The sequence below is a fragment of the Oryctolagus cuniculus genome, chromosome 19 (genome assembly GCF_051225735.1).
Source record: "Oryctolagus cuniculus isolate XC-2025 breed Fujian yellow rabbit chromosome 19, ASM5122573v1, whole genome shotgun sequence".
Taxonomy (NCBI): domain Eukaryota; kingdom Metazoa; phylum Chordata; class Mammalia; order Lagomorpha; family Leporidae; genus Oryctolagus; species Oryctolagus cuniculus.
In genome coordinates, this window is record NC_142885.1 from 5,101,688 (window position 1) to 5,127,534 (window position 25,847).

Genomic DNA, 25,847 nt, shown 5'->3' on the forward strand with positions numbered 1-25,847 from the left:
AAATAATTATCATTGATCATCATTTTTCCAATGAAAAATATTCACAGCAAATATGTGAACAGGATCTTTGTCCTTAGTGTGCTGTACATTGAGATTTAATGCTATAACTAGTACTCAAACAGTATTTTTCCCTTTATGTTTCTGTGTGGGAGCAAACTGTTGAAATCTTTACTTAATGTATGCTAAAGTGATCTTCTGTATATAAAGAGAATCGAAAATTAATCTTGATGTGAATGGAAGGGGAGAGGGAGTGGATAAGGGGAGGGTTGCGGGTTGGAGGGACGTTATGGGGGGGAAGCCATTGTAATCCATATTCTGTACTTTGGAAATTTATATTCATTAAATAAAAGTTAAAAAAAAGAAAAAAGAAGAGAACATAGCTTACGTTGTATTTAGTTCTAATATTGAATATTGCAAAGGGTAGGTGATCAATTAATGCTCTAAAAACAATTTATATTTTTATAAATATCTACATAGATATTAAATGCATTTATTTGAAAAACTCTAGGAAGAAAATATAATGGATATATAAATATAATGAATATTTCTACACTTTCTGTCATCAAACAATAAAATAAAGAACCTATATATAAAAAAAAAAGAATTCTTAGAGATAGGAACATTTATTAACCAACAGGGCAGTGCTTACTCCTCAGATTTTATTGTAATCCAGAAGCATGCTCCCACAAGGATGCTACCTCTGCATGAACGAGTGGTTACTCTTTGATTTTTTAAATTGGTTTACCCTCAGGGTAGGCATTCCTGTTGCAAAAAGGACGAAATGGAACATATGGGAGAGGACGGAGGCCTGTAGATTTGTGTGGATAAATACAGTATTTGTGGAAGGTCTGCTGCCTAGTCTTTTCTGCATTTTATTTTTTGTTTTTGATAGATGCTGTTTATCACTTGTTGTAGCTGTCTGCAGCCATCACTGCACCTTTATCCTGGAAGTCTGTCGCTTTCCAGTCATTGCTGTTCCAGAGTGAGTTACTGAAGCAGCAGGAGTGAGGCCATTTTGCAAATTGCAATATACTGCCACATATGATCTTGTCTCAACCTGCGACACACACGTCCTCACAGAAATAACATTTAATTATGGCAATATTCTCCCTGATAGCAAACACAGTGTGGTGCCTGTTAAGATTATATTGTTTGTAGTGAGATGGAGTAAAAGTGGTTTAAAGATGAAGAAATAAAATCACATACCTTGATAAAATCCTTAGATCCTATTGCGACTGTGGAGATATTTTTTTTATTTTGTTTCCTTTTATCCCCAAATAAAAATGCAAATGATAATTTGACAGGCAAATATCGTCACACACTGTAACCCCATCCAGTCCTCTCACTGCACATCTTAATCCCACATGGATTTTTCTCAGATACATGGGCTGTGAGGTGAGATAGTTGCTGGAGGTGACACTTTTTCCAAAGTCTCCCAGTGACAGATGCAGTGACCTTATCACACAGACAGCTCTATCCAGTTTGACAGGCCAGCCATCTGGCTTGTATCGATCATAATTGATTTAAAGAAACCCTCCAAAAGTTGGTCATTTAAAACCCAAGGAAAATTGTCCTGCATGTCCCTTGATGTTTTAAGCCTTTATTCTTAGAACTTGTTTTGGACTTATTTGTAAAATTTAGCCTGTTTTGTTGTATCTGGGATTTGAGGGTATAAAACACTCACTGCCCTGAAAAACGTCAGTTTTAATGAGGAATATTTCTACTTTAAAGACTGCATATAAATGTATACTCATAGGTAGACTCATGTCTCCTAAGCTTTGCATAAGTTTAAACTTAGTAGGACTTGGATTTTAGAGTCAGTTTCTTAGTAACCTTTGAGAATTGGGCTTATTACTCAACCCCTTTGAGTCTTATTTTTTTCATCTGTAAGATGAGGTAGTGACCGTTCTTACTGCATTGTGGGAATAACACAGTCAAGTGTCTAAAACGCTTCCTAGCACAAAATTTGTGAAGGTTTGTCTTACTACTGATTACTATGACTAATTAGTAGCTACTCCCAGTAGCTATTACATCTCCCTTTGTTGCGCTGCTTTCATCTGCTGCCTTCTATAACCTTTCCTCCAACAGCGATGGAATTTCTGAATTAATGAATGTTCTGTATTGGAGATTTCAGAAGTGCACCTGTGAGCCTCGTCTCTTTTTGCCATGTGCTCTCTGTAGATGAAATCATCTACATCCAAATGTCAGCTGCTGCCTCTGTGCTGAAGACGTTAGCATAGTTATTTCCAACCCAAATCTGCCTCTTTTTTTAATATTTCATTTATTTGTTTGAAAGGCATAGATAGAGAGAGAGACAGATACAGAGAGAGATTTTCTGTATACTAGTGCGCGCCCAAGATGGCTACAATGGCCAGAGCTGGGCTGATCCAAAGCCAGGAGTCAGAAGCTTCTTCTGGGTTTTTCATGTGGGTGCAGGCCCAAGCACTTGGGCCATCTTCCACTGCTTTCCCAGGTGCACTAGCAGGAAGCTGGTTTGGAAGTGCAGTAGCTGAGATTTGAATTGGTGCCCATATGAGATGCCCCGTTGCAGGTGGTAGCTTAACCCGCTGTGCCACAGCACTGGTCCCAGGTCTGTTGGGCTCCTCTGAAAAGCTCTTCTGCTACATGGATGTTAGGGGTTCCAGTGGCTATCATGGCATCTGAACATCATCTTGGACGATTGGTCTGGGGCCAAGTGTTATTGGTTAATTGATAAGAATAGGTGGTACTTCATACTTTGTTTTTAATCTGATGTCACATTTTGTACTATAGTACAAATAAAATTTGGTAAGTGTTCCTTTCCCTTTAACTCCTCATTATGATGTAGCTTCTTGAATTGTTTGTTTTGGGGAATCTGGATTTTTGAATAGCTGAAATTTTATTCATTTCAGCAGTAAGTGGTTTCTATGTACATCTTTACAGATTTATCTTATGTATTGGTTTAAGTCAGTAATTGACAATTGTTTGCACAATACTAACTTAAATGCCTTCTTAGGTATTAACTTGCTTTATTAAAATAGTTTATTAACAAATCTTCCTAAATCTTAGCCAATTTTTTTGTTATTTGTTCTCATTTTAAATTACTTGATAAGTAAATCTTTAAAAATATCTATTTGAGACAAACACACACACACACACACACACACACACACACCCTAGCAGCAGAGAAAGCTCTCATTCTGTTGATTCACTCCCCGATCGCCCACAAAAACTAGAGATAGGAACCCAATCCAGGTCTTTGACAAGGGTAGTGGAGACCCAAATTTTTGAGCCATCACCAGCTGCCTCCCAGAGTGAGCATAGGAGAAAGCTGGAATCTGGAGTGAGGCTGGGACCTGAACCCAGGTGCTCTGATATGGGGTACAGATATCTCAAGGGACAGTTTAACTGCCATATCCAATACCTGCTCCTTTTTTTTTTAAATTGTGAGATACATGCTACAATATGAAATTTGTACTGTGCTATAAATAATAGAAATCAACACCCAAGTGCCCAACCTCCAGGCTCAGAAAATAACATGACCAGTGTCTTAGAAATCCTGGGTGCGCCTTCTCCAGTGTTTGTGTCCTTCTGCCTGCATCCCAGGGTACACCTGTAATGCTTGCTGTGCTTTACAGGCTGACCACCACATTCCTATCCTGCATAGAAAAGTTGTTTTGAGAAACAGAGTAACTGGGTAAAGATCTCTACAGTCTCACAGGAAGAGAGAGACTGACCTAGGGTTGGGAGTCATAGAGCCAGCCTGATTTCCCATGAGACTTAAAAAAGCCTCTGTGGGGAATTTTTGGAAAACGTTGTGAATGATTCCTGGGAAACAGGATGCTCGTAGAACAACCGGTGGAGGTGTTGTACAGGTCCTGGCGGAAATACGTTGAGAACAAATGAGCCTGCCTCTCCTTTCTCTTCCTCAGTTCACTCTGCCTGCTGGAGGTCTAAAGAGTAGATCAGAGTGGCCCTTTACAGGGTAAGGGAATGTCCTCAGCTGATCCAGCTGGGGTTGCGTGTTGCTGGAGGATGGAATCGGAAGCACACTGACAGTTGTGAGAACAAGTTGTATACAGGTAGGATTCTGGGTCACTGTGACTTCAGGTTATGAGTCGTTAGAAATAGGGAGAGAGGGACACTATTGACAACTCTCAGTGCGTCTGTCTCTTGACTCACATTGCTGAAATGTGGATCTGTTTTTTTCCATGTTTTTGCACAGTTCCGATTCTAGGGACAGCCTTCACTATGCTTGGATTCTGTTTGCTTCTGATTTGTGTTGGATCTCATTTATCGGATCTTCTCCTTTCCATTTTCTTGAATTACTCTAGTGTTGGAAACATGTCACCCAGCATCTTTTGAGATAAATCTGCATTTTTAGGGAATGCGTTTATGAGCTCATGTATAGGGAATGCATTTATGAAATCAAATATATCTAAAATTGCAGAAATTTCCTGTCCTCATTCTTAGATTGACCTAGTAGAGAACTTTTCCTTGGAAAGAGTTTTCTTCAGTACATTGAATATATTGCTCTGTTATTGTCTTGTATCCAGTGTTGTAGTTGAGACGTTAGAAGCAATTTTACCTCTTCATTATTTTTATGTGATCCTGTGGTTTTTCTTTGGCTAGATGTTTTGAAATTTGATAATGATATGCCTTGGTGCAGATCAGTTTTCTTTTTTCTACACGTACGTGCTTAGTAGGCCCTTTAAATCAAGAAATGAATTTCCTTTCATTATGAAAAGTTTTCTAGAATAGTTTTGTTAAGTCACTTTCCTAAAATTTTTTTTCTAGCTTTTATGTCTAGGTCTCATTTTTTTGGATGTTTCATTCTGGACCAGCTGTCTGTTTCTTATCTCATCTTTTAATTTTTCATTTCTTTGCCCTCTCCTCTACTTTCTGGGAGTTAGCTCTAACTTAATTCTCTTTCAAATATTTTCCTACTGTCAGATTAATTTTTAAGAATTCCTCTTGTTCTTTTGTAGCATCCTGTTCTTGTTCAATGGATGCAACATTTTGAGGTATTTCTGAGAATTTAGTAATAGCTTTAAATTTTTTCTGTGCAGTTTTTGCTTTCCCCATGTTACTTTTTTCTTTATTTTTGGTGTCTGACTTCTCTGTTGAAATCTTTGCCTATTTGTGCTTATAGTACAGAGTGACAGACTGAAAAGTTGGTCAGAAGTCTGGGTATGCAGGTGGTGTTGTCTACTTTCAGTCCCATTACAGAGTGATGTATATGCCTGAGCTCATTTGGGGCTGTTTTTAGTGTTAGTGCCTTTAGAGCTTGCGTCTTGGGCTGATCAGATTTCCCAGAGACATTCCTTCAGTCTCTTGCTTGGCTATTCAGTGTTAGGATCATTTTCTTTTTGACAGGCAGAATTAGAGAGAGAGAGAGAGACAGAGAAAGGTCTTCCTTCTGTTGGTTCACCCCCCGAAGTGGCTGCTATGGCCGGCACGCTGTGCCAATCTGAAGCCAGGAACCAGGTGCCTTCTCCTGGTCTCCCATGGGGTGCAGGGCCCAAGCACTTGGGCCATCCTCCACTGCCTTCCAGGGCCACAGCAGAGAGCTGGCCTGGAAGAGGGGCAACCAGGACAGAATCCTGCGCCCCACCTGGGACTGGAACCCGGGGTGCCGGCGCCGCAGGCGGAGGATTAGCTAACTGAGCCAGGGCGCCAGCCTGATTAGGATCATTTGAAAGTACAACAATCTGATTGATTTACAGCCTAGGAGACTAACTTGTACAAAAATGCTTTAATATTTGGGTATTTTGGAATTCATTTTTGTGACATAGAAACATAATTTTGTGTTCCTGTTTCTATTAAAAAAAATGGGCTGTGTGCTTGTGCTCAAATTCTAGATAGGTGGAATGTTAATGCAAGTTGTTCTGCAGTAATTTCTTTCCTAAGCTATTGCAGATCATTTAGTATGTGTACTTTTCTACTTGATAAGAAATTGACTTTTTCTTTAATTCTCTAATGTTTTTAGTTCCTGAAGTCAATACCACTGTTCCACAATTGCCGTAATGTTGTCTGATTCTTTATTGAAGTAGGAGCTGCCATTTGAACTTTTTCCAGTTACTATAGACCATCCATATGCTCTCCAAAGTAATGGGAGACTGTGCTTACAAGTATCTCTTACTTTTGATGTTCTTCAGGGTTCTTATTGTGAGTTCACTTGATTCCCAGATGCTGAAAGTGTGACGCATTCTCCATCTGAGCGATTCTTCACCTTATTCCTGCCTTAGTTTTACCTTCCCAGACCAGGGGTGTGTGTTCTTTATAAATATTCATCTCAACAGTTGGATTTTAAATGTTAGGAAAACGTTTAACAGAAGTTCCCTTTATACATGAGCTCACTGCTGCTTGATTTCTGTGATTAAAAATATTAATGTGACAAGTAGTGTTTAGTCAGTTACTATCATTGAACACATCTTTGCAATAGTTTTTAATTGGAAATTGCTTCAGAGACTTTAGACATTATTTTAGCAAAACCTTTATTTTCTTATGTTTTAAAAGATGATTTTTTTAAAGATTTATTTGAAAGAGTTACATAGAAAGAGAAGGAGAGACAGAAAGATCTTCCATCCGCTGGTTCACACCCCAGTTGGCTATACCGGCTGAAGCTGTGCTGATCCAAAGCCAGGAGCCTCCTCCCAGCCTCCCACACAGGTACAGGTGCCCAAGGACTTGGGCCATCTTCTACTACTTTCTCAGGCCATAGCAGAGAGCTGGATTGGAAGTAGAGCAGCCAGAATTCCAACTGGCACCCACATGGGATTCCGGCCCTGCAGGCGGTGGCTTTACCTGGTACACCACAGTGCTGGCCCCAAGGTGGCTTCTTGTTGGTAGCACCTGTGCTACATTTAAAGCACGAGTACGTACACAAAACTTGACTTCACACGTGTTTTCAGAACTATATATTTCTGGTCCAATGAAAGAAATAAGAAGCTGGCTTTTACTCTGCTGGATGACCTTGAACAAATTGTTTACTTGTTCTGTCACGTCCTTCTGGCTATAAAACTTAGATGAGGGTGTTAGTCCTGATACAACCAAATCATTTTGATATTGTAGGGAATTAATGAACTGGTTGTAAAATATTTTGTTCTGCTTAGATTACCTAAATAGATGATGTTACCATTAATATTATATATTATCTTCAACACAGTGGACTAGCTAATGATGCCATTGTATTATCTAATATTTTGATTTCTTTTCATTAAAATTACATGCATTATTGGTATGCATGTTGCAATCTTGTCCTTCTGCAAATGGCAACTGAGTATTAACACAAAATTTCAAATTATGCATAATTACAAAATTTGCAAGAATTTATCAGCACCAGGGAAAAAGAAGGAATAATAAAATGTTCATTAAGACTCAGGAATTTCAGGGACTGGTGCTGTCCATAGAAGGTTAAGCCTTCACTTGTAGTACTGGCATCCCATATGGGTGCTGGTTGGAGACCTGGCTGCTCTACTGCAGATCCAGTTCCCTGCTAATGCATCTAGATCAGCAGCAGAAGATGGTCCCAAGTCTTGGGCCTCTGCACCCATGTGGGAGACTCAGAAAAAGCTCCTGACTTCTGCCTTCTGCCTGGCCCAGCCCCTTCTATCACTGCCATTTGTGGAGTGAACCGGTGGATGGAAGATCGATCTCTCTCTCTCTCTCTCTCTCCCCCCTTAAAAAAAAAAAAAAAAAAAAAAAAAAAAGACTCAGGAATTCCAGCCACAGTATTTCGGAAAAAAAATTAGATTATTTGATTTAAGATACCTGTAATCTTTTTTTTTTTTTTTTTTTTTGACAGGCCAGAGTGGACAGTGCGAGAAAGAGAGAGAGAGAAAAAGGTCTTCCTTTGCTGTTGGTTCACCCTCCAATGGCCGCCGCACCGCGCTGATCCAAAGGCAGGAGCCAGGTGCTTCTCCTGGTCTCCCATGGGGTACAGGGCCCAAGCACTTGGGCCATCCTCCACTGCACTCCCTGGCCACAGCAGAGAGCTGGCCTGGAAGGGGGGCAACCGGGACAGAATCCGGCACCCCGACCGGGACTAGAACCCGATGTGCCGGCGCCGCAAGACGGAGGATTAGCCTAGTGAGCCGCGGCGCCGGCCTAAAATAATTTTTTAAATAAAGAATACAAGAGTAGTATTGAAAACACCAAAATGTTTTTTGAAAAAATGAGAGATCTTAATCCATGGAAAGATGTGACATGTTTATGGATCAGAAGGTTTCATATTGTTAAAACTGTATTAAGCCCCACATTAATCTACAGATTAATCACACTATCAAAGATCTTGCTGGATTTTTTTTTGTTGTCATTGTAGATTTTCACAAGCTGATCCTAAAATCACACAGTAGTATTAGGGAGTCAGAGTTACCAAACTACAATGAAAAAGAAGGTCAGAATGGGAGGACTGACAGCCATTTTAGTGATACTTCAGAACTACAGTAATGGAGACAACAGGCGTTAGCATAAAGGTCTATACATCAGTGGAATAGAAGTTAGAGTCCAGAAATGTACCTTCATAGTCAACAGATTTTCAACAAGTGTACTAGGACTGTGAAATCAGGAAATAAAAGACGTTTTAATGTTTTTTGCTTGGGCAACTATATATTCAAAGAATGTTTAGACCTCTACCTTGCACCAAGTACAAAAATTAACTCAAATTACATTATAGCTAGAGCTATAAACTCTTAGAGGCAAGTAGCAAAGTAAGTTTTCCTGATCCTTGGTTAGGTAATGGTTTCTTAGATATTACATTAAAAATATAGTCAACAAAGAAGTCAAAAAAAAGCTCAAGCTTTGCTTATGGGAATTAAGTACAAGTACTTTGGAAAACAGTTTGGTAGTTCCTTTAAATATTAAAGATACAGTTACCATATGTCCCAAGAAATATGAAAACATTGCTATGTAAAAGCTGGTACACAGATGTTTCTAGCAGTATTATTCATCAAAAAGTACAAGTAACCCAAATGTCTATTGATGAATGGATAAATAAAATATGAGATATCCATATACTTGAATACTGCTTGGCAACAAAAGTGAACAAAATACTTATACATGCTATAACATGGGAGAATGTTGAACACATTATGCCAATTAAAAGAGGCCAGACACAAAAATCATATATTGTATGATTCCTTGTATAAGAAAAATTCTTCCACTTTATATGAAGAGAAAGTAGATGAATAGGACTGGAGCTGGGGTTGGAAATGGGGATTAACTGGTAATGGATATGAAGTATTTTTTTTGGGTTGGTGTAATTTTCTAAAATTGTGTTGGTGACAGCTTTTGAATTTATGACAGCCTGTTGATTTGAACACTTCAATGGGTAAATGTCATGGTATGTGACAACTTAATCGAACTGTTTTTAAAACCACGGTATTTCATGGTGGTCAGTAAAATGACAGAAAGCAAGAGTTTTTGAATTGAGCTTTGTATTTCATAGAGATATCTTCAGGGCTGCCTTGGGTATTCAGGGGCCTCCTTTGAACTTCTATATAGATTCCAGTTCCAGATAGGATTTTGATTGGGAAGTGGATTGTACTGCCTTTAAAAAATAAAATGGGAGGCCGGCGCCATGGCTCACTAGGCTAATCCTCCTCCTGTGGTGCCGGCACCCCGGGTTCTAGTCCTGATCGGGGCGCCGTATTCTGTCCTGGTTGCCCCTCTTCCAGTCCAGCTCTCTGCTGTGGCCCGGGAAGGCAGTGGAGGATGGCCCAGGTGCTTGGACCCTGCACCCACATGGGAGACCAGGAGGAAGCACCTGGCTCCTGGCTTTGGATCAGCACAGTGTGCCAGCCATAGCGACCACTTGAGGGGTGAACCAACGGAAAAGGAAGACCTTTCTCTCTGTCTCTGTCTCTCTCTCACTGTCTAACTGCCTGTCAAAAAAAAAAATAAATAAATAAAATTGAAATAGTTACTTAACACTCAGCTGTTCTCAAGGATTAGTCTTAGCAAAAAAACATTTTTTAAAAAAGATCAGTTTATTCATTCATTCAATTTATTTCTATGTGCCTTGTATTTTTCTAGGCGTTAGGAGTTACAGTAATAAACATAGAATAAAATTTTACAAGAAAAGTTTTTTTCTCATGCAACGTTTGTTGTGATGGAACACACAATCAGTGAACAAGCAAAATAAAATTTCAAGCAATAATAAAGCCCATTTTTGTCTTTATACATGGTAAGTCCATGTAACCATTAAAATAATTTTCCTTTAAAAATGTAGGTTGTGGCCGGCGCCGCGGCTCACTAGGCTAATCCTCCGCCTAGCGGCGCCGGCACACCGGGTTCTAGTCCCGGTTGGGGCGCCGGATTCTGTCCCGGTTGCCCCTCTTCCAGGCCAGCTCTCTGCTGTGGCCAGGGAGTGCAGTGGAGGATGGCCCAGGTGCTAGGGCCCTGCACCCCATGGGAGACCAGGAAAAGCACCTGGCTCCTGGCTCCTGCCATCGGATCAGCGCGGTGCGCTGGCCGCAGCGCGCCGGCCGCGGCGGCCATTGGAGGGTGAACCAACGGCAAAGGAAGACCTTTCTCTCTGTCTCTCTCTCTCACTGTCCACTCGGCCTGTCAAAAAAAATAAAAAAAAAAAAAATGTAGGTTGTATGTATCTGATCACAATGAAGTAGAAGTTTTTTTTTTTTTTTTTTTTTTTTTTGCATTTTGGGTTTTTCGTATAATCTGCTATATTGTTTTCACTTATTAACCACATCTTTTTAATTTTTTGCTGGTTGCTCTAGAGTTCACAATTTTTATCTGTAATTTACTGTTATGTAGCTTTTAAATCTTTTTGTAAAAGATGCTTCAAACAGTGTATATTCATTTCAGTCTTTCTCCTCTATTACTGTCTTATGTTTTATATTTATATTGATATAGTAATCTACATTTTTTTAAAAGGCTTATTTATTTATTTGAAAGACAGAGCTATAGAGAGGCAGAGGCAGAGAGAGAGAGGTCTTCCATCAGCTGGTTCATTCCCCAAATGGCTGCAGTGGCTGGAGCTGTGCTGATCCGAAGCTAGGAGCCAGGAGCTTCTTCTGGGTCTCCCACATGGGTGCAGAGGCCCACAGACTTGGGCCATCCTCTACTGCTTTCCCAGTCCAAAGCAGAGAGCTGGATCAGAAGTGGAACAGCTGGGATTTGAACCAGTGCACATATGGGATGCTGGCACTGCAGACTAGGGCATTAACCTGCTATGCTACGGCACTGGCCCCAATCTCTACATTTTTAATTTTGCTTTTAGCTTTCAGTTATCTTTTAAAAAGCTTAAAAGCACAAATCCAGTTAAATTTATATATTTTCCTAAATTCACGATTTACAGTTCTCTTTAATCTTTCTCACCATGTTTTCACCTGATAACATTTTCCATTTTTCTCTTTATAGCTTTTTTCTTTTTGAAGTTGAGGGCTTCTGAACACAAGTTTCTCTTTTGTTTGGTTTTAAAAAATTTTGGTTTCATTTTGAATGACTTTTTCATTGCATATAGACTACCAGAAAAACAGTTTAGTTTTTATTCTGAATGTGAAGATGTTCTTCCACCAGCTTCTGGTTTGTATTCTTATGAAAAGTTAACAGTAGCTCTGTGTCTTCCCTGTGTATATTTTTTTTCTTCCCCCTGGCTCCTACCCACTGCTCTGTAAGAATTTCTATTTATCACTAGTTTTCAGGTATTTCATTATTGTGTGTCTTTTTTTTTTAACTTTTATTTAATGAATATAAATTTCCCAGGTACAGCTTATGGATTACAATGGCTTCCCCCCAATAACGTCCCTCCCACCCGCAACCCTCCCCTTTCCCGCTCCCTCTCCCCTTCCATTCACATCAAGATTCATTTTCAATTCTCTTTATATACAGAAGATCAATTTAACATACATTAAGTAAAGATTTCAACAGTTTGCTCCCACACAGAAACATAAAGTGAAAAATACTGTTTGAGTACTAGTTATAGCATTAAATCTCAATGTACAGCACACTAAGGACAAAGATCCTACATGAGGAGTAAGTGCACAGTGACTCCTGTTGTTGACTTAACAAATTGACACTCTTGTTTATGGCCTCAGTAATCACCCTAGGCTCTTGTCATGAGCTGCCAAGGCTATGGAAGCCCCCTGAGTTCACTGACTCTGATCATATTTAGACAAGGCCATGGTCAAAGTGGAAGTTCTCTCCTCCCTTCAGAGAAAGGTACCTCCTTCTTTGATGACCCGTTCTTTCCACTGGGATATCACTCGTGGAGATCTTTCATTTAGGTTTTTTTTTTTTTTTTTTTTTTTCCCCCGCAGAGTGTCTTGGCTTTCCATGCCTGAAATACTCTCATGGGCTTTTCCGCCAGATCTGCATGCCTTAAGGGCTGATTCTGAGGCCAGAGTGTTGTTTAGGACATCTGCCATTCTATGGGTCTGCTGTGTATCTCACTTCCCATGTGTCTTTTTTAAAAATTCTGTTTGAAATTTGTTGACTTTCTCTCTACCCACCCTCCCTCATTTATATTCGAGTTGTTATTTTTTAAGTAATTTGGCAAATTTTAAATATTGTGTCTTCAATACCTCCTTCTGTGCCTCTGATGACTTGTGTGTTGTTGCTTGTTGTTGGCCTTGTTTACTGAGACTGTTTCAGCTCCTCCCCACCAACTGCAGCCATGGTTCAGTTGGTATCGTTTCTATTCCCCTGACTTCAAACTCACCAATCTTTTATTTCATTTCAGGTGCTTTATTTTTTTTTTTTTAACTCTAGGTGTTTGTTCTATTTTGTATATTTTCACGTAGATCCACTGTCCCTGAGGCTCTTCAAATCCTCTAATGTCTATCTGTGCGCATAGTTAATATGTAAAAGTTGATTGGAAGCCCTGAGTATTCCATTTTCTCTTTCATTGCTGCATCTCTTTACATGGTTTGCTTTTTCTCCTGGTTGAGCATGCATTTTCCATTAAAGAGTATATTCTTGCAGCGAACTACATTACACATCAACCTGCAATGATCAAGCCTGGCTTTGAGGTTTTTTGTTCTTGTGGTGTGAATAGTAGTCTTCCTTGCTGGGTTCATTTAACTCTAATGCCAATAGGTGGGCTTCCATGGTTCCTGCTGAGTGCACAGGCATGGACTGAGCTGTCCGTGGGGCTCTGGTGCCTTCCAGCCGTGTGTGCTCTAGCAGTTGCTCATGCAGTGTCATGGCAGTCATGTGCAGCTTGGCATTTAGAGTCTGGGGGGTGCGTATGCAGATTTCTGAACTTCAGCCGTAAAACCCTTTCCTTTTTGCGTTTTTTGTGCGAATTCCCCTGACTTCTCCTCCTCTGACAAAATTATGTAGCCTGGCTTCCATGGTATGCTTGGTGCTTAGGGATGCCAGTCTAGTGACAGAAAACACTTGTTTTTCCTGTTTTCCGTTGTTTACTGCAGGAAGGCTGGTCTAGTGCTAGTTACTCACACTGACTGGCCACGCCTTCTTTGTTGCTATTGTTTGTTGTTTCCTTTGTTAATGCAATGACTTCCCCCTGCCATACCATATTCCCATATCTCTCCCTACCTTGTCATATTCCCATATCTAGAACAAATTCTGACGCATAGTAAGTACTCAATAAGTGCTGGCTGAATACGTTAGCCTGCAGTTAATCTTTGTTCACCGCTCCTTCGCTGTCTCCGGTGTGCGTTTCAGTGTGCCTTAATCTCCCCTAGTCTTAAACAGCCACTCTAGACCTGCTGATGCTCAGTCTTCACCCTCTTCAGTCTTGACTTCACCCAGCAGCAGCTCCCTTGCATTTGTCCGCACCAGCGTTACTTACAGGTCACTGTTGCTGTGATCAGTGAACCTGTCTCAGCCCTAATCCCCCTTGATTCCTAACGGCATTGGACACTCTTGTGGAAATCTCCCTACCCTTGACTTTATTGATGCAGTAGGTTCCTACTTCCTTTCTTTCAGGGTGTCCCCTACTCATCTGGCTTCTTTTTCTCTTACCAGGCACTCTTGGGGTACTGTCTATGGTCTTTGTCTAATTCCTCACCTTGTTATGTAGCACTCTCAGATGCGGCCATCACATAAATTGCCATCTGGAAGCTGGTGTTTTTAAAATACGTATTTTCATGGCCACGCACTCTTAGGAGTTTCAGATTGAGGTAGACACCTGGCCGTTGACTTCCTTGTCCCTCAGGCTCGCAATCTCAGTGTGCTCCGTATTGAAATAACCATTGCTCTTACCCCTCTGACATTCTCGTTTCTCGAGATTGCAGCTTACTTAGCTCTCTCTGATTCTGACGGTCTTCTCCTGATTCTTCAGCGCATTCTGTGCTTTATCTTTCCTAACACCTAGAGTCTTCGTTTTGAAAGAGCCTTGGAATACACTGGCAGGGCCCCACGTCTGTTTCCCTCACTGAAGGAAGTTCTTTTTAAAATTTGTACTTGAGAAGCAGAGAGGGACACAAAGCGAACACGTTCCCATTCACTGGTTCCCTCCCCAAATGCTTGCAAGAGCCAGTTGTGAAGCTGGGACTGAGAACTGTACCCGGGTCTCCTGTGTGACGAGCAGGCACCTGTCACTTGAGCCAAACTGCTGCCTTCTCGGGAAGTCACTTCTCAGGAAGTGCTGGCAGAAAGCCGGAGTGGCACATCCAGCACATGGGACACAGGCATCCCAACCAGCACCCTACCTGCTAGGCTGCATGTCAGACTTGAATTTCTTTGATGGCAGGAATAGTTGTTCTCAGTAAGTGCTTAGCATATATTTGTGGATGGGCACAGGAAGTGAATACTTCTTTCATTGAATGTGAGATGTAGTTTATTCTTCTGCTTTTGAGCAATACATACATGTACTGCGTTTTAGTAATTTCTGGGAATAGCTGCGGTACTGAATGCAGGTCATGGTAGCCCGGAAGCAGTAACAAACTCAACGTTTCACGACAACCTCAGGAATGAGGTGTGTCTGTGCCTGTGGGCTGTAGATGCATTCACCCCTCTGCCTTAAAAAGTAACCAGGATTTTAAGAGCACACGGTTTCAGACAGTGGTATTTTGCAGATTGACTTGAACCCCAGGATGCAGATAGCATAAAGGCAGGAGAGTGTTTGGGCTTTTTGTGTTGTTTTTCTCATATTAGTGATGTGAGTGTCTGGGCTAATCCTGGAGCCCGAGCGCCTTGGTTTTAAATTCTAGTTCTGCCAAGTTTTACCTTTCTACGTTTCAGTTCCCTTGCCTGTGAATTGGGGGTAGTGTAAAACACGCCTCTGAGAGGGAATGTTTCAAATCACTGAAAGTGGGACTGCCACACAATAATGGTTGTTGAGGGGGTTGGGGAATGCTTAAACCACGCTGAGGCTTTTTGGACACCTCCGTCTTACAGACTCAAAGCTGAGATGTGAACAGCTGGTGTTCTTCAGGGCCCCTCAAGTAACAACAGTGGTCTCTTGGTCTCACCCATGCCCAGCTTCTTCCTCTCTGACCACCAGTTCTCCCTGACATCACAGGGCAGACCCCACTTTGGGCTTTCCTGCGTGGGTCCTTGGGAGGACTTCTGTAAGAAAAGCAACATGACAGGAAGAGAGAGCCCTCTAGACACATAGAAAATGAATGTTTGGGATCTACATTTTAGAGAAGAGAATGTTTAGATTTCAATTCAGGCTGCACATCACCTGGTGGGCTTTAAAAATTATAGATGTCTGGGTCTCACCTCAGACTAATTATATCAGAATCCCTGGTGGTTAAGGGTCAAGTACTTAGCAAAGCTCCCTGGTGGTTCAAACATATCTCTGTGGTAGACAACCATGGACACAGAGCTGGAATTGGGCTCATTTATTATCTTGTTCCTCCAGATTTTCTTAAGGGATTGCCTTATCCAGAGTAGATCTCATAGTGTTTTCCATGTGCTTGGACCAGAGGATTTTTTTGCTCTGTAGCTTTGCAAACCACTGTTTGCTGGCAAGGGATGAACACTATGCAAGGTGAGGCAGGAGCCAGCATGTCTTAAGGAGTTTAAAATTTTATAGAAAAGCATATCCAAATACTCATATTATGGTTGGTTTGAACAGAAATTCTGCCACAATAGATACTACCAGTAGTATCTTGACTTCTTGAATTTTTATTTTATCTGTTTTCACTACCCACTATTTAGTTGTTAATGTCATATGACATTTCAATTTACTATTAATATTCTGATTTTTTTTTTTTTGACAGGCAGAGTGGACAGTGAGAGAGAGAGACAGAGAGAAAGGTCTTCCTTTGCCGTTGGTTCACCCTCCAATGGCCGCTGCGGCCGGCGCACCGCGCTGATCCGATGGCAGGAGCCAGGAGCCAGGTGCTTTTCCTGGTCTCCCATGGGGTGCAAGGCCCAAGCACCTGGGCCATCCTCCACTGCACTCCCTGGCCACAGCAGAGGGCTGGCCTGGAAGAGGGGCAACTGGGACAGAATCCGGCGCCCCGACCGGGACTAGAACCCGGTGTGCCGGCGCCGCAAGGCGGAGGATTAGCCTAGTGAGCCGCGGCGCCGGCTCTATTCTGATTTTTAATGCATATGCATAGTGAATGGAAGAGGAATTGAAGGGTATTGAGAGTTTGGTTTTGGAGAAGGAATGTCTTTCTGTTTTTTTCAGACCTCCTTTTTAGCTATACCAGGGCGTGTTATTCTTAACAAGGAGGGTAGATGTCTGGTATCTAATCATCATAATCACTTCTAGCAGTACAGCCATTAAGTGTCACTCATCTTGAGAGAGAACCATAACACTTAATTTTAGGCAGAGTTACCGTAATGTGCTTCTGTATTAGTTTTGTGATCTATGAATGGGCCTTTTGTAAAAATTCATTCAACACATGTTCATGGATCTTGTTCATTGTGCCAGTTAGATTCCAAATGCTTGGGAAACATCAGTGAGCCAAATAAATTCCTTTCTCATTGAGCTTTTACTTAGTGGCAGGGCATGGGGGCAGAGAATAAATGCTAAACAGACTAGTTTGTTGTCTGGTGCTAAATGCACTGGGACAACAACAGGAGCAAGCGCAGGGGTGGGGTTGTGTGAGCTGCAGTGTAACTTGGGTGACCCAGAGATGCCTCTTAGAGTAGGGATGGGGGGGGGCTTCACCTTGGCCTGGAGTGGAGCCAGAGGAAAGCTGCATAGATGACAGGGACTGTGCCTTGGATCCTTTCATGAGGATCTCCTTTTTACCTGAGTAAGAAGGGTACCTTCAGAACAGGAACTGGGAAGACGACTGACTGCTCCACTGGTGCGTGTGGGAATTCAGGATGGAAGCAGGGGACTAGGACAGGAGATGGGATTAAATTAGGGGTAGGAACAGGGGTGTTGATGGTGAAAGCAGAGGAACAGTGAGTGGCTATGCAGCAACCCAGAGAGAAGGGGACAGTGCCAAGGGCTGGTTTGGTAGGGATGTATTTGGTGACCCAGCTGGCAGCATTGTGCAGTGAACTTGTGGTCTGAAGAGTAGTCCCAGGTACCTCCAAGCTGTGGCCGTTAGTTCAGGTCATGTGGAATTTTACTTCTTTCTTGATGAACAGTTACAGCATAATTTGGTGGCTTTTGAAAACTATCCTATATTTAGATCATTCTTTATTTTTAAATGCTTAGTGACAATATCTACAGCTGTTTACATTTTCTTAAGATTTCAAGGGTAAGGATTTTAAATAAAGCTCTAGTTCAAAAATAGCCTCAATTTTTTGAAGCTTTAATTATTTAAAGCTCAATAAGTAGATCATTTAGGCCATTTTCCTTACTTTAGTACTGTACATAAAATATTCCTATTTAATGAACATTTAACTTACTGGTAAAATTTGCTAATCAAATTGTCAGACTCTGTTAAATGGCTTGTCAAAATGTTTTTTTAGCAGTTATTCCTGTCTGTGTAATGCTGTGGATTCCTCTAACTCTAATTTTTCCTGATAATTTTGTTAAGTGGCTGTATTCAGCAAGCAGTTATTAAAAAAACTTTATTATAAAAATAAACTCATTGTAGAAAATGTAAAGCATTAGAAGCTTTGTAAAGCAAAAAATAAAAATAAGCCCAGCCATAATTTTACCTCTTTTTAAAATAGACTTTTTAATTTATGTTTATATTTTATTGTTTGAGAGCCAGAGGGACCACATGAGACAGACAGGGCTCCTGTCCTCTGCTTCTTTCTCCACGTGCCCAGAACAGCCATGGCAAGACTGGAACCGGGAGCCAGGAACTGAATCCAGGTCTTCGATGTGAGTTGCAGTGATGAAACCCAATCTGGGTGTACATTAGCGGAAACCTGGAATCTGGAATCTGGACTGCAGCTAGGGCTTAACCCAGGTTGTGGGATGTGGATTTTGTAGCTGTTAGGCCAAATGCTTCCCCTAAGCTTTACTTCATAGAGCAGTTTTTGGTTCCCAGCAAAATTGTGGGGAAGGTACAATGGATTCTCATCTACCCTGTACTCCTGCACACACATAACCTACCATGTTATCAGTATCCCCCACACACGGAGTGGACCTGCATCAACGTATCATTACCACGGAAAGTCCATAGTGCACATTAGAATTCACTGTTGCTGTTGTACATTCTGTTGGTTTGGACAAACTTCAGAAGCACTTATCTACTGTGACAGTAGTTTCTTGTCTTAAAAATCCTCCATATTCTGCTTATTCATCCCTTCTGCCCTCCAGTGCCTGGCAACCACCAATCTCTTAACTCTGATGTTTTTTCCCTAGACTTATATAATTGGAGTCACACAGTGTGTTAACTTTTTACACTACCTTCTTTCACTTTGTGCTATGCATTTAAGTTCCTCAATGTGTTTTCATGACTTGATAATCCAGTATTTTTTGTGCCAAATAGGATTCCTTTGGCTGAATGTACCAAAGTTTCACCTACTGCAGGACCTCTTGGTTGCTTCCAAGATTTGGCGATTAGGAATAAGGCTGCCATAAACATTTGTGGGCAGCTTTCTGTATGGGCCTGTTTGCACCTCCTTTGTGTAATTATCAAGGAATTTGATTGCTGGATGGAAGTGTATGAGGTTGTTTAGCTTTCAAGAAACCACAAAACCTCCTTCTAAAGTGGCTGCACATTTCTCATTCCTTTGGGCAACGCGTGAGCCTTTGAGTTGCTTCACTTCCTCCCTAGCACTCGGTGAGGTCAGAGTTCTGGATCTTTCCTGTTCAAATAGTTGTGTAGTGAGTGATATGTTGCTTTAAACCTCACTGATGACAAATGATTTATAACATCTTTACATATGCTTATTTTTCTATCTATAAACTTAAAGTGTCTGTTAAATCTTTGACCTGTTTTGTAGTTAATTAAGTTCCCAGCAAAATTAGTTAATTGTTTGAGGCAACCACTCTTAACAGGTATTATTTCGTTCCTTTATATTTCTCTGCTTTTAGGCATGGATGGTTGAGATTTGGGGTAAATATCATTTTGTGGCCATGTTCCCCTCTTAAAATCACAATGAAATCTTTTCCTGTTTTGTTAACCATGCTTTTGGCCCTTGTAAGAGCTTTTAAATGTAATGAGATTTGGCATTCACCTATTAGAAAATGTTCTTGTATTGTGCGTAAAATGGTGCATTAGTATTTTGGGAGTTGAATCTGAAGCAGAGTTGCAGGGACTCAAACCAGGCATGCTAATATGGGATGTGGGTCTCAAATGTTCACCCTTGTGCTATTTTTAAGAGTACATCCTAAAAGTTGTGACTGGTTTAGAAAATAGAAACAATTTTCATGTTTCCTTACACATATTTTGAAGTTGCTTTCCAATAGTCCATTTATTTTATTTTTTTATTTTTTGCCAGGCAGAGTTAGACAGTGAGAGAGAGACAGAGAGTTATAGACAGTGAGAGGGAGACAGAGAGAAAAGTCTTCTTTCCGTTGGTTCACTCCCCTAATGGCTGCTATGGCCAGCGCTGCGCCGATCCAAAGCCAGGAGCTGGGTACTTCCTCCCGGTCTCCCTTGTGGGTGCAGGGACCCAAGCACTTGGGCCATCCTCCACTGCCTTCCCGGGCCACAGCAGAGAGCTGGACTGGAAGAGGAGCCACTGGGGCAGAATCCGGTGCCCCAACCAGGACTAGAACCCGGGGTGCCGGCACCACAGGTGGAGGATTAGCCAAGTGAGCCATAGTGCTGGCTGCCAATAGTCCATTTAATACAATAATAACACTTAACGTTGGTTGAGTTCTTCCTCTGTGCCAGGCATTGTTCTTTGAAGTTTTTTTTTAAGATTTTATTTATATATTTTAGAGGTAGAGTTACAGACAGTGAGAGGCAGAGACAGAGAGAAAGGTCTTCCTTCACTTGGTTCACTCCCCAGATGGCTGCAATGGCCTGAGCTGCGCTGATCCAAAGCCAGGAGCCAGGAGCTTCTTCCAGGTCTCCCATGTGGGTGCAGGGGCCCAAGCACTTGGGCCATCTTCCACTGTTTTCCCAGGCCACAGGTGAGAGCTGGATGGGAAGAGGGGCAGCTGGGACTAGAACCAGCGGCAATATGGGATGCTGGTGCCACAGGCAGAGGTTAACCTACTGTGTCATGGCCCCGGCCCCCTTTGAAGTGTTTTAACTCATTGAATCCTCCCAATTCCCTTTTGTGCTAGGACTTATGACTGTCCTTGTTTTTACACATATATAAACTGAAGTCCAGAAAAGAAGGTGAAAATCTTCATAAAAAGATAATCTTAATAGGAAAACTATCTTTTAAATGCCAGTTATGTCAGAATTGATTTTCAAGGATGCCATAATCCAGACAAAATCTCATAATTGAGGAAAAATTTAGATAACAGTTAAATATGTTAAGCTTTCAGGTTTTTTTATTTTAAGTTTCAAAGCAATAGAGACATTATTGCAGCGACAAATGAAGCCTCAGTTCTCATGTGATCAGCAGCAAAAGCTATGGAAAGCAATATAAAGGAAATATTAGTATTTTCAAAATACAGAAAGAGCAGAAGACTGATTATCAGTATTTCAGAGACTGTTTCAAAGGCTCTCAGTCTGATGGAGTTTGTATGTTTTCAGTGTAAATCCCGAGTATGATTTACAGAAGATTTACACTGGGCATTCATACATTAAACAGTCAAATACGTTTAATCTTCCATTGTTTCTTGGCTTTGGTTTTCGTATTAATTGGTATTTCCTGTTAATGAGACAAGGAAAACTCTGTAGTTAAAACATACAGCTGTACTTGTAGATGACTTACATACCAGTTTAACTTTGGTTGCTTTTGACAGAAAACTCATTCATGTGGCTTTAGCAAATGAGAGGCTTAATTCTGTCTTATGTAGGTAGCTCAGGGTTGGTGTGGAAGTTCCACCGTCATTGGGACACACGCTTCCTGCCTGTCACTGCTCTGCCATCCACTCTGTGTCCATCCATTGTCCTCAGTGGACGCTGTAGTCTGACTGTCGTGCATTTCTGTGTGTAAGGAGAGTGGAGGAAAGTGGGGTGGGAGGGACAGCAAAAACATGTGCTTAGCTGTGTGTTCTATGAAGGAGGTTTCTGAAAGCTGCACATAGTACTTACGTGGCTTCTCCACTGACTGGGACTCTGGGTTCAATGTCTAAAACCAGGACTTGTATGGCTAAAGGGAAAGGGGAAAGTCCTTACTGGGCTGCTTGCGTGTCAATGTCTTACCTGTCTCTAATGTTCAAGTAACAAGAACAAAGGAAAAGATTCCAGTACTAATCAGAGAAGTAACTCCATTGGTCCTCAATGGAAAATGTTCATAATGAAGTGTTATCAGCATTAGAAGGTGCTTTTGACTTTGTTGTTTTGATGCCGTCCAGTATGATCTGGGGGTGGAGGGAGCAGGTGAGAGAAAGTGAGATTGGAGTTGGTGGGAAGAAGGCCAGACTTGGCTGTGCAGCAGCTTCTCATGCTGCTGTTGTTGAACAGTGCTCTGAACTGAGCCAAATTATGCCTGAGCCCTTACGTTGATCCCTGTGACCATCCTTTGAAAAGGTCCCTAGGAGGAAAGAGCAAAATCTGACAGCAAGTCTCTGCAGTGCAAAAATGGCAATGTCAGGAATTGCTGTGCACAGTTGCATGGGGATGAGGCCTGAGTCACTATTTTTGGTGGCAGTGATACGATAATGTTAGGGCTACAACTATATGTAATTTACCATTTTAACTCTCCTTGTAACCTCTTGAATGATTTCATTTAAGGACGCATACTATGCAGTTAAATGCTCTGTAATTTATTCTTTGAGTTGCATTTCTGATAAGATGAAGTGCCCTTAATGTACTTTTTTTTTTTTTTTTTTTTTTTTACAGGCAGAGTGGATAGTGAGAGCGAGAGACAGAGAGAAAGGTCTTCCTTTTGCCGTTGGTTCACCCTCCAATGGCCGCCGTGGCCGGCGCACCGCGCTGATCCGATGGCAGGAGCCAGGTGCTTCTCCTGGTCTCCCATGGGGTGCAGGGCCCAAGCACCTGGGCCATCCTCCACTGCACTCCCTGGCCACAGCAGAGAGCTGGCCTGGAAGAGGGGCAGCCGGGACAGAATCCAGCGCCCCGACCGGGACTAGAACCCGGTGTGCTGGCGCCACAAGGCGGAGGATTAGCCTAGTGAGCCGTGGTGCCGGCCCCTTAATGTACTCTTTAAACACAGAGACTGGAGCCAGTGTTGTGGCACAGTGGGTTTAGCCACCTCTTACAATGCCAGTATCTCATATGAGTGCCAGTTTGAGTTCTGCCTGCCCTGCTTCTCATCTTCTCCCTGCCAAGGTGCCTGGGAAAGCAGTGCCAGGTTCTTGCCACCCATGTGGGAGACAAAAATGGAGTTCCTGACTTCTGCCTGGCCCTGCTCTGGCTGTGGCTGCCATTTAGGGAGTGAGCCAGCAGATGGAAGATTCTCCCTCTCTCTATCTCCCTTTCTTTCTGTAATTCTGCCTGTCACATACATAAATAAATCTTTTAAAAACACACACTCATACACAGACTTTTTTTGTCCTCCAAAATTCTTGTGGTGTTTTGAAGTCATTTCAGAATTGCATAGACAGGTTAGCCCAAGAGCAGTATACATTTTATACTTTCCAGCTAGCCAGACCAGATTTTACTACTGGAATTGCACATGCATTAATTTAAAAAACCCAAGCAGTACTGTCATTGACATAAATCACCTTATTTTGATCAATTTTTGAAGATTGAAACAAAACTAATGACAAATATTCTCCACTGTGTAGAAGAGGCTTAACTGAAATTTTTCATTTTTGACCTTTGAAAATGTTTATGTAGTATAACTGGAGGGTTTTTACACATGTCATTATTGCATTACTAATTGTTGTAATTCATCAGATGAGAACTAATTATTTCTTCATGAAGTTGAAAAAATGAATGAAAGAATAAAATTCTAGTGTTCATCCTTGTTTTTATTGTTTAATTCAAGAGATATTTTCCTCCATTTTGGTATATTTTAAAAATAGACATTTGTGTGTGCATATAATATATAATATGTATTGTATGTATTACATATATCTGGGCTGTGCACCAACATTTATGCGCTTTTGTAATTATATAGATGCTGTATTGTGACATGTACTAATTCTATGCATTCTGTGAATACAACAAAAAAAAACCTCTTGAATGGGAGATATTTGTGTCAGAACATTCTATTGGGTGAGAATTTTTTTTAATTGTTGTAATGAAAAACTCACCTTTTATAATTTGAATTTATTTGCCAGAGTCTAATAATTGAAAATATAATCATTGATTTTAAAGTATTTTACTTAAGACTGTTATATATTTTAGGAAATAGTTGTCAAATCTTTTATTAAAACATTCTCCTGGCCGGCGCCGCGGCTCACTAGGCTAATCCTCCGCCTTGCGGCGCCGGCACACTGGGTTCTGGTCCCGGTTGGGGCGCTGGATTCTGTCCCAGTTGCTCCTCTTCCAGTCCAGCTCTCTGCTGTGGCCCGGAGTGCAGTTGAGGATGGCCCAAGTGCTTGGGCCCTGCACCCCATGGGAGACCAGGAGAAGCACCTGGCTCCTGGCTTCGGATCAGCGCTATGCGCCGGCCGCAGCGGCCATTGGAGGGTGAATCAACGGCAAAGGAAGACCTTTCTCCCTGTCTCTCTCTCACTGTCCACTCTGCCTGTCAAAAATAAATAAATAAATAAATAAATAATAAATAAATAAATAAATAAAAGATTCTCCTGATTCCTAAGTGAGGTAGCTTTCCAGCATCCATAATCTCTTAAGGAATTTGTTTCTAATTTTCTACTAGAGATATTTTTGTAAATAGTTCTAAAAATACAAGTACTAGGTTGTGCCTTTGTACAATTTGAGTTTGTGCTAATGATAATTTGGAAAAGTCGTTGAATGTCTAGTGTGAGGAACTCTGGTGTTGTCTGACAATGGATTTGAAAGGTGTCCAATATCAGACGTTCTGACTTTAAAAGATATGGATACAAAATCACTCAGAAAAGCACTCCCTTTCCTAAGAACTCATTAACTGTAATGGACTTCACTACTGTATTCTGGGGACCAGAGAAAGCACTCACTCGAGGAGCAGTGACGTGCCATGAGGGTCAGATCAGCCTACTGTTAGCATCCACTGTCCACAACCAGGTTGTTTTTAGTGAGTGGGGGTGAGGGAGGATGAAGTATGGAGAGGAGTGTGTTTGCCTTTCTTAGAGAATTAGAGTTTTAAGCAAACAGATTTGTTTTTTTCTCTATAACTTATGCTGCATACATCTTTCATAAATATATAAACCCTTATCGGCCAGCACTGTGGCGCAGTGGGTTAATGCCCTGGCCTGAAGCGCTGGCCTCCCATATGGGCACTGGTTCTAGTCCCGGCTGCTCCACTTCTGATCCAGCTCTCTGCTATAGCCTGGGAAAGCAGTGGAAGATGCCCAAGTCCTTGGGCTCCTGCACCCACGTGGGAGCCCCAGAGGAGGCTCCTGGCTTCAGATCAGCTCAGCTCCGGGCGTTGCGACCAATTGGGGAGTGAACCAGCGAATGGAAGACCTCCCTCCCTCTCTCTCAAAAATAAAGTAAAATAAAATAAACCCTTATCAAGCCCATTTATACTTTTAATGGGAACCATTTCTAGTTTGAACTCATTCCCTCTGAAAGAGTGATGGTACTTGCCCTGATAGGAAACTGCCAGTATCTTCAGTGTTTGTAGGAGTGCTCAATTCAAGCATATTCATCATTGTGTACAAATTGGATGAGCTGGCATTGTGGCATATCTAGTGAAGCCGCTGCCCGCAATGCTGGCATCCCCTGTGGTCTGAGTTCTGTCTGTTACACTTCCTCTCCAGCTCCTAGCTAATGGCCTGGGGAGAAGCAGATGACCCAGGTGTTGGCCCATGCCACCCACATGGGAGACCTGGATTAATCTTCTGGCTTTGGCTTGTACCAGGGCTGGCCATTTTGGCCATCTGTGAAGTGAACCAGTAGATCAAAGATCTGTCTCCATCTCTCCCTCTCTCTTTACTTTTTCAAAATAATTAAGTAAATACAAAAAACCTTGAATTATACCCAGTTTACTCTTCCATTTTCTAGAGCAATAATATTTCTAGTCTTTGTGTGGAACTCTTTTTTCAAAATTTATTTATATGTTTTAATATTAATTTGAAAGGCAGAGTTAGAGCGCGTGTGCCAAGAGCGAGCACTTTCATCCATTGGTTCACTCCTCAAATGACTGCAGTGGCCAGAGCTGGGCCAATCAGAAGCCAGGAGCTTCTTCTGGGTCTCCCATGCAGGTGCAGGGGCCAAGGTACTTGGGCCATCTTCCAGTGCTTTCCCAGGTGCATTAGCAGGGAGCTGGATCAAAAGTAGAGCAGCCAGACTTGAACTGGCACCCACATGGGATGCTGGTGCTGTAGACAGCAGCTCAACCCAGTACATAACAGACTGGCCCCTGTGTGGAACTCTTAATTCCTCTTTTTTATTTTATTTTTTTTTAAAGACTGATTGATTTCT

The 25,847-nt window shown here is 41.7% G+C and overlaps 1 protein-coding gene across 1 annotated transcript in view; it reads left to right on the forward strand.

Annotated features, from left to right (window-relative positions):
- The window catches only part of SDK1 (sidekick cell adhesion molecule 1), a 982,790-nt gene that overhangs the window by 261,960 nt on the left and 694,983 nt on the right, over positions 1 to 25,847 (forward strand). The gene's annotated exons all lie outside the window — the stretch shown is intronic.